Genomic DNA, 16,785 nt, shown 5'->3' on the forward strand with positions numbered 1-16,785 from the left:
TCCTTGATCTTTCCATCCAAGAACTGATGGTCCCCTTTTTGACACATACAGTTTTCCTCTGGAACACCTATTCTTAAATGAAAATGAGAGCCATCTAAAACCAAGCAGGTCAATTTTTTCTCCAGTATAACTTTCTGGACATACATCAGGTTGTGACAATTGCTTTCCTAATTTATTCACAAACGTTGTGTTCCACACTTCTTCATTCACAATGGTGATGGGAGATCCAGAATCAGCATATAAAGTAATCGGAATCCCACTAATCTCCATATCACATATTGGTTTCCCCTTAGACCCTGCATCAGTTATATTCAAGATAAAATTCTCATTAACCGTAACGTCTTTAAATTCAGGAGAAAAATCTTCGTTCTCAATTCCCATGTGAGAATCACCTTCTGATATACATTTAATTATTTTCTTTTTACTCCTGCAGACTTTCGCAAAATGGCCCATAATACCACATTTACTGCATTTTAATTTCAAAGCCGGGCACGACTTAGCATATGCCAGATGCTCCTCACTGTCACACCTATAACACCTCTTCTCACTATCATTGCTCAGTGATGTTTTCTGTTCCTTCGGCGTTTTACGATTAGAAATTCTGTAAACGTTGTCAACACTCCTCTCAGTTGATTTTAATTCCGAAACACACTTTTCAGAAATGTCTGCCTTCCTTGCAATGGCCAAAATCTCCTCCAGCTGTGAATCACCATTAATCCATAACCTTTCTTGAATGGATTGATTGTTGCCATGCATAACCACCTGATCCCGTATCAGATCATCATGTATAGGACCAAATTTACAATCCAGGGCCAATTTTTTTAAATGTGCCACATAGTCATCCACCGACTCCCCTTTCTCTTGCTTCCTTTGGAAAAACTTATAACGAGTAATTCCAACACAAACTTTTGGTGCAAAATATTTGTCAAGATCTTGTATTGCAACCTTAAAAACACAAGTGTCACCACTTAAAGAACTTTTCTGCATCTTATTATACGTTTTCAACCCTATGGGCCCCAACGAATGTAACAAGAGTCTCTTCTTCTGTTCTGCAGGCATTTTATCCTCAAGATCAATGGCCCCTATATAGTTCATAAAATAGTCCTTCCATTCAATCCATTTAACTGGTGGAGCGTTCCCTGCAGCCCAAAATGCATGTGGTGGAATAATAGTAAAATTAGGCTGTGCGAGTTGTGCCATGACACCCACACTTTAATAACCAATCCAGTAGAAATCAACTTAATCCACAGTTCAGGACCTGTTCCCTTTTCCTCTTTTATATTCTTTTTTTTTTCTTCTTCTGTTATTTTTCTATTATTTTAATAAGAAGAAAACTTTAATGTCCTTCCTATTCCCTCGTACAAATGTTCGAAATGCTGGAAATAGTGCTCACTACCTAGAAACTGACGGCAGCAAACAGCTAACGATGTGTAGAGCGTCTCCGGTTGCCTAGGAGACGCTCCGTTCATAAATTGTGCCTTTGCGCACGCTTCAAATACCTTAGGAGACGCGAGAAAGATGCGTCTCCGTATCCTAGGAAACAATGCGTGCGCGCCGAGCGGCTCGTGCCTCCGTTGTATCCTTTGTAACGCGTGCGCGCAGAGCGGCTCGTGACTTTAACGGTTATCCGCTTGCGCGTCATGCCTCTAAAACAGTCTTATTGTAAAAAAAAAATGATGAAGGACACGACCTGAAATCGACGAAAGCCACCAGAAGAAGAATAAACAACGTACTCCGGAATCCTGCCTGGACGCGCCCTCACGGAAATCCTGCCTGGACACCGGTTACGTCGCGCTGGTCACTTAAACCACCTTCGTCGCCAAATTGTAGTGGTGTAATCCTCGATAGATGAATCAGGAAACCGACCTTTAGCTGTACTAGTTATCTGAATAAAAGAATAAATACTCACCTCGGTTTCCTGATTCATCTATCGAGGATTACACCACTACAGAAATGTCCTATATAAACACTCAATTTCAGGAGTAAGCCAGACCTTTCATAAGAATTTTCCTAGGCCATTAGGGGTGTTGTCCGATTTTATACTGACTTTGCTGCACATTTAGGACTTAGTCTATTTTTTAATTGTGCCTATTATTCTGTACTGTCCTATCTCTTAGAGCCTTTATAGTAATGTATTTATGCATTTGTCAGAGGTTTATGACATCAGCATTTTATTTTTCTCTCTTGTACGCTTTTGAATTTGTGTAACAAACCTGCTAAATCTTCTAATTCCGCCACAAAAATCACTAATTGAGTCAGTCCTTTCTTAGTTCACTGCATTTTTGATGTGCTGTCCTGTACCTTTCCGTGGGACACATTGCCTCGTGAAACAGAGGTTAACACCGCCCGGATCCTGTTTTCAGTAGTTTTGGTTGGAGTGTAAGGTTTTAGAGGTAGAGCATGCCCACAGAAGACTGGTTCAGCATGTATGCTCCTGTATGCTCTGCACTAGCAACGTTTGCTGCTTCACTTTATATACTATATCGAAAGTACATCTTACCAGTATTTTGTTAGTTCCTTGTATGCACGAGAATATCACAAGACAAGGAAGTTGTCAGAAAATTAAAATAGCCCCACTTTGATCTATAAGTTCAACCTCATCAGGTGAACAAAGTGAATACACCCGACTAGCCATAGAAGAGGTCCCTTCTTACCTCCTTCGTCCATGTATCGCTGTGTCTTTTAAGCCTTTCATGCATCCATCACTCCATCCATCTATCCATATTTTCACACTTCCATCCATCACCCTTTTAGAATTCATGCCTCCTTCCTTTACCATTCTATCCATCCAATTTCATCTATCACTCTGCTTCCCATTATGGCTCTTTACAATCACTGGGTTATCTCAAAAAGGCATTAGGTGCTGTGGTAGTGTGGCCTGGGAGACTCACTCCCACTGAGCTGTGGTATGTGGCAAGCACCTAGGGTTCAGTGCACCCCCATAGTCCTCCCCAAGCTTAGAAAGCCGGAACGAGGCATGGGTGGGGTCATGAAGCTAGAATCCACAGGCCCTAGTGCCGTGAACTCGGTTCTGAGCATAGCATGGGAAGCTCACCTTGCTAGAGCTACCAGCTACAAGTCACCACGAAAGCTGTCGGTGTGAGCATTTATATATTTCTTGGTATAATCTGGCTATATCAAGCTGACAGATATTCTAAGATAGTAAATGTATAAGACAGCCAGCTGTTTCAGATAGTTAATTCATACAAGTAGGAGAAGGACCTTATGTTTTGTCTTTGGCTATACCAAAATCTTCCATCTATGTTCTTGAAACATAGCAGCTTGCTGCCACATGAGTGAAGAGTGGCTGAAGAGTGATAGGACGCTGACTTTCTGTGGACTGCTGACTATGGTAGGTCGCTTAAATGTGAAAGGCAGCGACTGCCTCCTCTCCTAGCCAGCACCTTCAATGCCTGATAGAGGACCTCACACAGCTTGCTCACATCACTGGCAGACACTGCGAGACACTGTTATTGGAGTTTTTGTGTGATTATATGTTTGTGAAGCATTCATAACGTGAACAATATATTTTCACACTTGGTTACACATGTATACATCGACAGAGTATTTATTGCTTTTGAAACACATTATCTGTGATATGTAGAAATGTGTTTTGGGATATGTGTGAACTAGGCCTCAATTTAAGAATAAGCGCTATCTTTTCCACAATGGAAGTCACCCTGTCACTCATGGCTTCTTTTCCCCGCTGCCCATTTATCTCCTCACAATTTCTGCAGCAGACTGTCAAGCTGTTTTTTACTATTGGTATTGTTATGCTGTTAAACGCAAGTTGCTTCTGCATGTTCACTGTGCCCCGTTCATTCATACAACATTTTGATGTTCACGTACCTAATTTGTTCAAGTGTCTTTAGATGACATTAGTACAGAGGGGCCTGAAGAATAATTCATGTAGTGTGACAGTGCTTAGAAGTTAAGGCAATAAGATGTTTCATTTTCATGTGCTCTGGTTTGTTGATAAAATGATAGATGTGCTCAAACTACAGTGATTCTGCAGTTTCTATTATTTCATATGCAAAATGCAAATAAACCCTCGATTTTTTTAGTTGAGCCAGAAGACTTTTTTTTTCTACCTGGAATGCTGTACATTATTTTCCTGATTTTGCTGCCTACTTAGGGCCTGATTTATTAAATGATTGAGCCTCCTTTGCGTAATTTTTTACGCAAAAGCAGTGCAAATTGACAAAATACAATTATATTGTGTAAATTTGCACCACATTTACGTCCAAAAATGATGCAAAGGCGGCGCAAACTTTTCATAAATCAGGTCCTTAGTACTTCAAATAATTTCTGCTTTTGCATCTTTGTGTATTAACTTATTGATCAAGAGCCTTTTTGGGATTGACTCTGTCCAGTTTTACTTTTGAGTTTTGTAATAAAGCCCTTTAATTACCTATTGGTTTGACACTCAATTATTGAGTGAGTCCATGTGCTAAATTATTAAATTCATGCATTTTTATGTATTGGGAGGTGCCTTAACCTAGGGGTGGATTGCCTCATGTAATTTAGGTTTAACAATGCCTCCATCCAGTAAATGTGGGCATTCTGATTGAGGTAAGAATTGGAGTGTCAAGAATTTCGGGGTACCCTACGCCCACAATGCTTATTTTTTTTCATCCATCATCAGTGAGAGAAACCCATATTTACCACGGCAGATAGTGCATCCATTCTGTTAGCAGTTCTTTAAGTGGGATTAAAAAGGTAAGTGCCTCTAAAAGGGGTGCGGATAAATAGGCGTAACTAGGAATCCTTTCTAAGAGGCATGACCTATGTAATTAAGGCCACTGTGTGAACCTCTATGTTACTAATCTGACACAATTGATTTCATCAGGTAGTTCTTTCCTGGATGTCTGTAGTCAATGAAAATGAGAAACTCTAATAAGAGATTGCCTGTTCAAAAGCCATGGCTTATGACAGAGTACATCAAAGTTCCTTATCTACTGTCAAGGCCTCATGATCAGTCCAAGTTCAAAGACGGCTCAAAACGTCACTCCACAGCTTCCAAATCCTCTGCTGCAAGGCCATTTGACTACAATTACCACAATCCCTTCGCAAACAAGTTCGGACTGGCCTGTAGCACAATCTCGCAGTGCCAGAACTTTGGTTTGACAGGTCAGTGTGTGGGCCTTTTTTTCCAGTTGTTTGTGGGCCTGTTTTATTATCTAGTGGGACAGTTTTTACTATTGATTTCCCCAATATTACCACAACTACTGTCTGTGGCAACCACAAAAGCATGAAGTCTCCCTTACCTTGTAAAAAACATATAGAACCTGTTTCTACAAATTCACAACTGCCCAGATTTGCATATGTGGGTCACTGTTTATTTAGATGATTTTTCAAAGAAAGGGACTTTTTTTTTTTGCTGCTTGGGCCTATTTTCTGCCTAATTCTGACCCTGTACATAAGAATCAACAAATGAAACTCCAGGCCCAAGCTATCAAGCTGAAACAGACACTGGTGTTTCCTGGGCAGATACACTCTTGTCCACTGCACGTCACGTAGCATCACAATGAAAGATGCATTAGGATGTCAAGGATGTCAAGCAATCTGTTTGGCCCAGGCAGCCATCATGTCCAGTCCAATAAGAGTCAGGAAAGACATCTGAGCGCTACAGGGTATCAAAGTTCCTTTCTTTTTCTTTGCTTTCCACACTGCAGACATCGCTAGTTCAATCAGATTTAGCAGAACCTCCTCAGCATACCTCAACTGTTAATCCAAACAGTAATATTCACAACCTGCTTGGAAAGCTGCTTGCCATCCTCCTCCCAGAGCTTAATTTGAGCCGGTGGTTTCCGTTGCTCAGCACCAGCACCTAATTGTCAACACTGGGACTCATGACGGCCAGCCCCATTGTGATGCTGTTTGTCTAGTTTTTTGTTGAACACAACAACAGTTGTGTAATAATTATATATACATTAAAAATGTTTAATATGTGCCACACAAAGCTATATAAATAGCTTGGGTGGCAGGTATTAGTCATTTTTAGTGTATAAAAAGTCTATATTGTCATTAGTAGTGCTGTGGGTGGTGAAAGCTGCATTGGTCTCCGGTCAAGGGCCCTCACACCTATTTCTTTAGAAATTAAGTACTGCCCCTTCCTAATGACTCTTTAACAACCCGCGGTAAATAGAAGGTAGATGAAATATCAGGGCAAATGACATACGACGTTCTGATCAAGGTTTCATACAGAAGACAATCATCATCAATAAAATCCTCCAACAACCAAAGAAACCCATCGAGTTCTTATGACTTGTTAAAAAGATATAGCAAAGTGAGGACAGCCTCCTATTTACACATAGGACGCCATTGGGGCACCAATCCCACCCTATAAATGTAACTTCCAAACGCAAAACATTCAGGGGGTCTACAGCGAATATAGGAACATTGCATTAAGACAAGACATCAATATTACATTAAAACACAACTCCTCTTGAAATGAAAGGGATTGACCTCAATCACTTTTAAAATGTATAACAATAATTGTAGTGTGTAGAATTGTATCAAGGTTTTCAGAATCATAAAATCTCTTAAAGTGTCATATTTAAGATGACTTTTCTAAAGCTTATTCTAACTGGGGTAGTTTAAAAATCAGGCAATTTTCAAATTCACATTTCCAAATAAGTGGCTTAATATTAACTTATTTTATGTGTAGAGGTGTTTCCGTGTCTGAGGATTGAAAATAACAAATATTATTCTTTACCAAATTATGATTCTCAATTTAATGACTCATGTGATCAATTTCTTATTAGTGCAGGGCAATGGAAGCACCTTCGATATCGGGACTCGTTGTTCACCTCTGAGCTCTAGGTCTTGCCTTAAACAGAGGAAAAGTGCCATCTCCAAGCCCCTCCGAATTTGTCACTTTGCCCCCAGTCTGTAGCATGAAAGTGTGTGCGTAGCCTGCACCGTTTGTCGTCAACAAAGGTGGAGTAGGAGTCCATCTTCTTGGTGTCCCTCGCATTCTGGGCCTTCCTCATGGCACTATAATTTTGTCCTGTAGAGCATAAAACTTCCCAGAGGGCCTTTTCGTCTTCTGAACCTGATGTTCTTGGTTTCCTAAACAAAGTGTTTCTCTTTATGCAGCTGCTGTTGAATCAATGCTTGCTCTCTCGCCCTCTTTAATATTCATTTTCAATCCTCAACGCTAGCATCATTAGCGTAGCCTGAATCTCCACCGGCTCCCTGACCAATGAAACAAGGGTGCTACCTCAGAAGCTCACACCACACACACTTTAGTATGTTTATCACATTTACCCATGCATGTCCCAGCCCACCCTTGGGATACCATCTGTTCTTCATGGCTGGTCCCATGTGTACTCTCATGTACCGTGGCAGTGAGTTATGGAATCCATCAGCCATCAGGCACCAAAGGTCCAGCAGTCTGTACACACATGCACACTGGTGAATCTGTAAACCAACTCTCCAAAAACAAAACCTAAACCCAGACCTACATATTTCAAAGGTAAAAACAAACTATAAACATGTCTAGGGAACCACAAAACTGCATAACAGCACAACAGTAGGACGCTGGTGGGCAGGCTGCTGTGGCACCTTTATTCTTGGAGTGGGCACAGAATGACCACTGCCATCTCTGTGAAAACCACAGTACATGGAAGAGGCCGTGTCTAAATTGGATCTTCAGAGCACCCACAATGAAGTATGAATTTTCCCTCATTTGAGAGATATGTCTCTTGAGGGCCAGTCCCTGCCACAGTTAGTCAGTGAATGCACTGAGTACTCTAAACTCAGCATTCATCCCATCCCCGATGCAGTTTTAGCCAGTCAAGATTTGTAGCCTTGTACCAAGGTTTCTGGTCAGTAGACCACCTGGAGGTCTTGGATAGAGGCTTGTAGTGCCTTGGGCATAGCAATGGCTACCGGTGGTGTTGATTACTGTTACATCTGCCATATTTATTTATCCCTCTATAATGTGCTAAGTTGCCTTTCAACAACTGCAACTTATCCCCAGCAATAAGAGACAGTGCCAACAATACGTATTTTCAATTCTTCGTGTTATTTTTGGCTAGAATTCACCAATCTATAGGAAAGTTTCCAGTCTCAACCCCCACTTACAATCACAAGTTAAGATAATGTTGTATATATAGCAATCACACACCATATAAATCCCTAATTAGATCTTCGTATGTCATTTGTTCTGTAGCACTTGCGCACTTGTGATCTGTGGAACGTGGATAGCACATAAAAGGAAGCGAACGTGGTGTGGTGGAGCAATCCAGTGGGCTTGTTTACATCTACTATACTGGATGTTCACATCATGGTTGGCGGGGCGACAGCTGACACTACAATGCCGATTACATCACACATATTCCTATGTGATGCTGGATGACACGGGATGGGCAAGGGATAAATTGAGCTGCCCAGACAACTCTGGTGTCTGTTTCAGCTTACAGCTTGGACTGGCGGTTTTTCTTGTGGTTTATTGCTTTACGGCGATTTGACCCATTGGAGGTAAGGACAATAGATTATCTTTCACTCTTCTGGCAGTCCGCGGAGTGTAGACAACTATATTTCATTGTACTAGTCTAGTTCACATATCTTATGTTTTATATTAAGTACTTGATGGTTGTTCAACATATGTAATTATATAAAGCATTCTGCTCAATAATATTGTTGGACCTATTTTACCAGAATCTTTTAACTTTCATGTTATTTCAATTTTAAGACTATTATTTTCAGAAAACTTCAAAAATATTGAAAAATATTGTACAATCTAACCTTGCAAAGCTCAAATGGCAATATTTCTTGTATTTATACTAGTATTTGTAACTTCTCTAGGCCTCTTTAATAGGTAGTTTATAAGCATTACGTGAACTTGGGGTGTGTCACCTCCACACGTTGGGGTGTATGGGAGTGAAAACTGTAATGGGCAAATGGAGTGGCACATTTAGTTTGAAGCGTAAAAGCGCTTTTAGTAAAAGATAAATATCTGAAGGGGACTGCTTCAGCGGGACCACCTATCTTTTCACCTGCAATACACTTACACAGCGAACTCCGTGTGGCTAAAACCAGAAAGCTTGTTTGGGTGAAGCAACGGCACGCAGAGAAACAGCTCTCCCTTAACATGGGCAATTCTAGGTGGTCTTCATTGCTTGGAGCTATGACGCATTTTGCTTAATTTTACGTTTAATGCACGTGGTTTTAGTGGCAAGCATACCACAAAGGATAGGTGTTTGAGCAGGGCGTGTACTTGATGCCCAGCTTTAACCCTTAACATCCTCACATCGTGTACAAGCCCCAGCTAAGGAAACTGCAAATACCTATATGGAATGCCTATGCCCTGAAGAAACCTTGATAATACCGTTGAGGGTGCTGTGAAGCGGGGTATCTAGTTTCTAGGTGCTGGTGATCATGGCTCTAGTGATCAGCTAATCATAGAAAAGGTCTCTTGTAACTTGTAGAATTCTTCACAAGCTAGAGGCACATGCTTTTACTAGTCATCTTGGTATCAAAAATAAGTCATTTTTAATTGCCTGCTTCAGACAAGTATATATTTGCTTTTTGAAACATCCTCATATTTCCCCCAAACCCTTTTCTTAAACAGCAGACATCAGAAGTGTCATCTTGATACTGGTAAGTATCAGGGGATCTATGAAGCATGTTCAGATGCCATAAATGCATGCAATGTCTGCCATGTCAAATGTGGAACAGTTGTGGACTTTCACAGTTGCATTTCACAAGATGGTAGACCTTGATATCCACAGAGATGCCTAATCCGACATGGAGCCAGACCTAAAGAGTATTAAAATGGAATAAAAGGTTCACTTATGCTTCTCAATCGCATTTCCTTTATATAAGGTCTTATTTAACTTTTTTCCTCGCATTGTAACAAGATTTATATTTCATGTATTTTGTAATAATAGGATTTTTGTGTACCGACTTCTGGCTTCCGTTCTATGGATTTGGATTTGGATTACCCTCGACTCTAGATATTGACCGACCGTATATCGATTCAAATTGCTATATTGGATTTTTTCTGGATTTGGATTGCCCTCAACTCTATTGGCCACCCGTGTAGTCACTCAGATTCGTTATTGGATATTGCTCTGAATCAACCTCTTATTCATAACGGTGAGTGAACCAATCTGCTGTCCCTGTCCTCTTAGCTGCGATGACTGTCACCCTGTCTACTGCATTATGCTAATCAGTTACTTTTCCACTAGTTTTAGCCTCTATCCCTATGCTTGAATATACTCTCACCTATCCATTGTATGACCTTATCCTGTTCTATCCATGTGGGATATTATATTCTTTCTTGTGGGTGACCTTTCTGTGTAATTTTTTATGAAAAAAGAAGTCTAGTATCCTGTTTTTATTAGAAAAAGTAAACAAAATAACTTGTTCAGGAAAGTAAGATCATTCTTTTTTTATTTCTGAAATAAATAAAACAATGCTACACAAAGCCCAAATTAACCTCTTGTGCACCATCTATAACATATCAACACACTCTATGCTTTTGAAAAGATTTATAAAATTATATTTCATTTCTAATATAGTTGCTTCCCCAGTTTTTCTGATTTTCTTTAGCTGGCTACTTAACAAGTGGAAGGATTGCTACATTTGTTTCTATTTAGATAATTTTGATTGTATGCTATTTCTATTACTTTAGATGTAGTGCTTTGTTGAATCTGAGCCTTTACCCATGCTTATTGACACTGAAATAAAAAAATACTCTATCTAGATAATTGATCACCACAACCTTTGTTAGCGTAGATGGTAAAACAATACGTAACTCCAGAGGCTTTGGTAACCACCTTAAACATTAAGGGGAATATTTATAAGCCCCTTTGCGTCGCTCTTTTATCACATAACGTGATTCAAGAGCAACACAAATGAAAAAATGAGAGCCTTATGAAGCCACACAAGGCCACCTTGAATGGCCCTACGTGGCTTTATAAATCTTGAGTAATGTAACAAAGCGCAAATTACTGCGTTGCATTGGTCTGTACCAGGAAGGCCTTTCCATGGGTTTTGTGTGGGTATTCCCACACAACACCTATAGATTTAGACACATTCCCAGATTTACCAAAACAGGTAAAGCGTTACAAGGAGAAATATCTTTATTTCTCGTTTTTCCTCTTCCTATGTGAGCTGCATTCTAAAGCACATAGAAAGAGGTAAAAGCCTCAACTGATTGTTTTTGTGCAGGAAGGTGTCCCTTCCTGCACAAAAACAACTCTGAAACACAGACACCCTTGCATCATGGTGCTTGGGTACCTGTGTTGGTGCTAGGTAGCCCGTTGTCCGCCAGTGCAGGGTATGGACAGGAAAATGCTGTATTTCCTTAAATACAAAGCATTCCTGCCCTTTCCCTGTCATGCAGTGCAGCGCAGAAAGGTGACTTGCTGCGCTGCAAGACTTGGCCATAAATATGGCCCTAGTTTTATATCTAAATATACATCATTTTATTGTTTTGGATGAGAATATATTCAATTGATTTGCTGATAGAAATGGACACACAAAGACTGAGGGAAGTGCTTCTCAGTCCGATTTCATTCTGACCACATAGTGTTGAGCAGACTTTTATTTAGCGTGCCTGTTTTGTCACTATAGGTTTTTTGTGCACAGACTTTATCTTGCATTTTGGATATTTAAATCTGGACTGTCCTCGACTCTTGGGCACCTGTGTATCGACCTGCATTGTTTTATTGGTTTCTTCAATCTTCTGTTCATAACGGTGAGTGAACTATCCTGCTACTCCTGTTCCTCTAGTCGAGAGCATTGGCACCCATTATAGTAGTGGAATTTTATTAATGTCTTTAATCACCGGTTTGGCTGTATGATTTTGCCTTAACCTATCACAATTCGCTATTTAAACTTGTTTTATTTTATCCCTTTGTGAAACATTGTGTTCTAGCCCTCAAAGTGAGTCTATTTTTCCTGATCAGAAACAAAGCAATACATTCTTATTGTCAGCTTCACTTCTACGGACAATTATAATTTTGTTTTACAAGTCATATGCTATTTTTATTGCAGGAGAAAGTGTAGAGTATTCCTGCCTTACTACTGGCTTACTCAGAATTCAGTAATAAACTGGCCATGCTGCAAGAGGAGATCATAGCAAAGTCCATGTAAATTAGGCCCAACGATTTTGTGTCACAAAGCATTACTCAAATATAAGGTAACTATCACAGCCAAACGTGTTAAAGCTATTTACATGTTTACTTGTTCCACCCTAGAAAACGAACATCTTCTTTTCTTTACTCCTCTCGCTATCTGTTTTGTGAATAACAGTGTTTCCTTTAAAGCTTGCGTTGTGTTATGCAGCAGTCTCGCTATCAACATTTTCCATCATATTTAGAGACTTATTTATACTTGGTTTGCACTGAATTTGCGTCATTTTTTTTAACGCTAATTCAGCTCAAACCTAACTCCATATCTATACTTTGATGCTACACACATCTGGTGCCAAAGTAATGGAGTTAAAGTAATTTTTGGGATGTGGAAACCTATCTTATGTCAATGAGATGTAGGGTAGGCGTTCCCTTCCAAAATGTGACGATATGGCTTAGTGCCATGTTTATCCCCTGTGCTAAAATCAAGCGGGAATGGGGGCCTATAATAATGGCGTTTAGCTTGCTTAGCACCATTATTTAACACCTGGGTATGGGCAATCGTTAGGGGACCAGTGGGCATGTTTCCATGGTCAGAGACCATAGAAAGAGCCCACAGGTGCCCTTCCCTGGACCCAGGGACACTCCCACCCGCACCAGAGGGACACTGTTGGACGGAGGACCCATCCCAAGTAGGTCCCGGTAAGTATATTTATTTATTTTTTGCCTCCCGGGAGCCCTAACCTGGGGCCCCATGCATGGCACTGGCCCCAATGGCCATGCCTAGGGGACATTTGTCTCCCCTGGGCATGGCCATTAGGGTGGTGGGCATGACTCCTGTCTTTACTAAGACAGGAACCATGTCCATGGGGGTTGTGCGCCAGGAAATGGCGCTACTCTGTTTAGAGGCATTTTTTTGCCTCTAAACAGTAGCGCCATAATTCTGCGCACAACCTCCGGTTCCCCCTACACCTTTACAATGACGCTAACCGGGTATTACTGCTGGCTTGAGCCATTCCATAAATATGGCGCCCGGCGTCCAGGAATGGCGCTAGCCGGTGCTATACTTTTACATGCAAAACTGCATGACAGAGTCAGACTCCATGGATTAAGGAATGTAATGCGGAAGTAATAACTCGGAGTAATGGAATTACCAGGAATGTATTATAGCATTGCCTGTGGTATCAATCAGTATTCAATTTCAATCAATATTTGCTAGACGTAGGTAGTATTTGGTTGCTTTACTAAAAGTGGTCCTTAAAAAGTGTACTGAGCTAATTGTAATATTGTGGACAAGTGAGTGGCTCACGATTTCTTCTTTACAGTCAACAAATTTCCCAGATAGTATAGTATTTATTTCATTCTATTTGAGCAACATGGCAAGCTGATTGTAAATGAACATTCTACTGCAGAAAAGACAATTCCAGTAAACAAACTTTGACTGCTCATACAGTACATTCTTTGTCAAAATGCCCTTTTTAGGTCGAGTGTAAGCGTACGACCTTTTGTATACTTTAAAGTATACTTCTTTTGTGGGCTTCCAGCTATTTCATTTGTTAGTTTCAGTGTCATTTAAAACTCATTGCTTGCAGGTGGTCATTCATGGCTCTTTGTCCCTCCTTCTGTGTGGGAGCAGGGTCCAATTACTGTATAATTATGCATTGCCCTGTTTATCTGGACTGCAGGAGACTTTTGTTAACTTTGTTTCCTGCTTGTTTTCAGGCAAGCTTCCCTTTTCATTTGCAGAACACTCTTGCTAGCTGTAAACAAGACTATAAATCAGGCTGTAATTTGGGTAGAATTTGGTCTTTGTGGGCTCTCTGCACCCTCTCTCAGCTGCCTGGCTCCCGTCCTACCTTTGCTTGGATTTTCTTTACCGAGTGTGCCTGCCTGTGGTCCCTGGTGCTGAGAAAAAGGGCGGGATTGTTTTGTAACTGCTTATAGCCTAGGCACCCAGCTCTATTAGTGCTCCACAATCCTTAGAGACAGTGCCCACTTATGCTCCATACTGGGATTCCACTTGCAGCTGCATCAGTGCATCTCAGTTCAGACACTCCAAGCTCTCAGCCATGACAGTGCCAGAACACCACACATGCTGTTTGCCAGAGCACCTCAAATCTTAGTCAGTAGTGTTGCATAGGTTCTCATTAGAGTAATGACGTCACTGGATTTGGGTGGTAGGGACTGCCTGGATTGCAGGTACTGAGTACAGATCTACACCAGGTGACATCTGTCGGCCTAATTTGGGTTTTCCAGCTAACATAGCAGCACCCCATCTCGACCAAGAGGATTGAGGCAACCGAGCTCATGGTAAGATAGACTCCCCAAGGAATTGTGGTACATCGGATTGCATCCTGTTCTCTCAGTTACCAAAATCTCACTCAGGCAAAGACAACAAAGGCAGAATATTCTTAAATAAGCATTTATTAAAATATCTACATCTTAGATAAAAGCATATGCATAGCAATAACGAGGATGACAAAAAAGAATAGGACCAGGCATGTGACTAAAAATGTGAAACACAAAAACAGTCCTACCATGCTGTCTAAACAGGGGGTTGGATTTATAACCCCTCGCCTACGCTAAGTATGAACACAGCATACTAAGTATAATCTGCTCTTCGAGTTTCCCCCTGGGAGAACATCATCCCTCATACCTGAAGAAGAGGCCTGAGGTCTAAAGTGACACTTTCCCAATCTGGTTCAGGGCTCGGCTGTCTAGGCAAGTAGCTGTAGCGAAGCTTGCAGCAATCAGCACACAGTTGTGGTGTTTAAATAATAAAACAACTGACATTATAAGAAATGGTCCCCACTTATAAGTGTATTTCTGTGAATGCTGGAGACACAGCATACGACGTTTGTCGGCAACCCTATCTGACTGTAGCCTTAAAGAAAGCACAAAGTGAACTACATGTGCTACTAAGAACCCAATGCTTTCCTAGACGAAAGGAAAATAAGCTAGAGAGAAAATAAGACACCACCGCAAACAAAGCTATTGCTAGAAAAATTAAGCAATGCCGTATAAAATGTAATAGGGTTAAAGTGCACAGTGGCAGGCCTAGTTAGCTAAAACGTGTCTAATCCCTGACTGAAGTAGCTATACAACAGTAGGCTCTGCTGCTCCAGTACTAGGACCTTGGGCGCAGCTCTTTCAGTGCACCTCAGTTCACACACTCCATTCCCTCAGCTGTGCTAGTGCCAGGACCCCACACGCTCTCTGCCAAAGCACCTCAGTTCTTAGTCAGTACACACTACTATTCCAATAATGGGAACTCATGCACAGCTCTATCAGTGCACCTCCGTTCACACACTCCAAGCCCTCAGCTGTGCCAGTGCCATAACTCCACACATGCTGTCTGCCAGAGCACCCCAGTTCTTGCAGTCAGTACACTCAGTCAGAACTCCTCAGTTCTTAGTCAGTACACACGGCTGTTCCAGTACGGTTACCTCAAGTGCAGCTCCATCAGTGCACCTCAGTTCACACCCTTCAAGCCCCTCAGCCGTGCCAGTGCAAGAACCCCCCACACACTTCTGCCAAAGCATCTCAGTTCTTACAGTCATTACACACTGCTGTTCCAGTACTGAGACCCGAGTGCAGCTCCATCAATGCACCTCAGTTCACACTCTCCAAGCCCATTAGCTGTGCCAGTGCCAGAACCCCACACACACTGTCTGCCAGAACACCTCAGTTCTTCCAGTCAGTACACACTGCTGTTCCAGTACTGGGACCTGGGGAGCAGCTCCATCAGTGCACCTCAGGTCTACCCTGGTGAGGTTACTTCCTTTGCTATACTGGGACCCTGCTCACATACAGTTTTGTTAGTTAGGACTGAAAATTCTAATTTTCAATCCTAATGCCAAGCCAATACTGGACCGAAAGAGCAAAACACACCTCAGATATTGCACCTCATGTCTAACATCCAACCCCACTGTTGATGGGAACCACCACAGCTTCACCAGAATCCATCAATTCTAACATTCAGTGCATATTTCTTCTCAGTACTAAGGCTCACACACACTCTTCAGGGCTCCTCACTTCTGTGGTTCAGAGGCAATGCCACTCCCATGTTGGGCCCCACTCGCAGCTTCCCCAAGGCACCTCCAGGCTAACACTAGGCAACATTGGCACGCCAATGCTAGGTTCCACACATAGGTCTATTACCATACCTCCCTTTTGACCTTGTGTGCCAGTTACCATTCTAGTACTGCAGCCCACATACAACTCTGTCAGTGCACCACAACCCTAATCTGCAGTGCCCCATTATTCCAATACCAGGAATTACACGGTGCTCAGTTTCTCATTCCTGATTCACTGCCTTTCTGTTGTTCCAGCACTTGTCCGGGACACAGCTCTGTCTATACACTCAATCCTGATCTGAAGCACCCTAATATTGCTGTATTAAGGTTCACATACAACTCTGCTAGTGCAGCTCCTGCTATTCTGCAGTGCCCCTTGCTGTTCGACACTCTGACTTCTGTTTGAGTACGTGGAGGAGCCAATTATTTCTATTTCTAGCTGCCATCTTTATTTGGGAGGGTCTGTTTCACCTATCTCACTCCGTTCTTTCCTTTACTCTTTTTACTCTTAATGTTTTCTTTCTCCCCCACTTTTCTTTTTCCAGCTCTTAAAATCCACACAGTAACAGTTTACTTCTTTCTTTCAACTGTTTATTTGTACTCCTCTCCCTTTTTTATTT

Source organism: Pleurodeles waltl, chromosome 2_2 (assembly GCF_031143425.1).
Source record: "Pleurodeles waltl isolate 20211129_DDA chromosome 2_2, aPleWal1.hap1.20221129, whole genome shotgun sequence".
NCBI lineage: Eukaryota > Metazoa > Chordata > Amphibia > Caudata > Salamandridae > Pleurodeles > Pleurodeles waltl.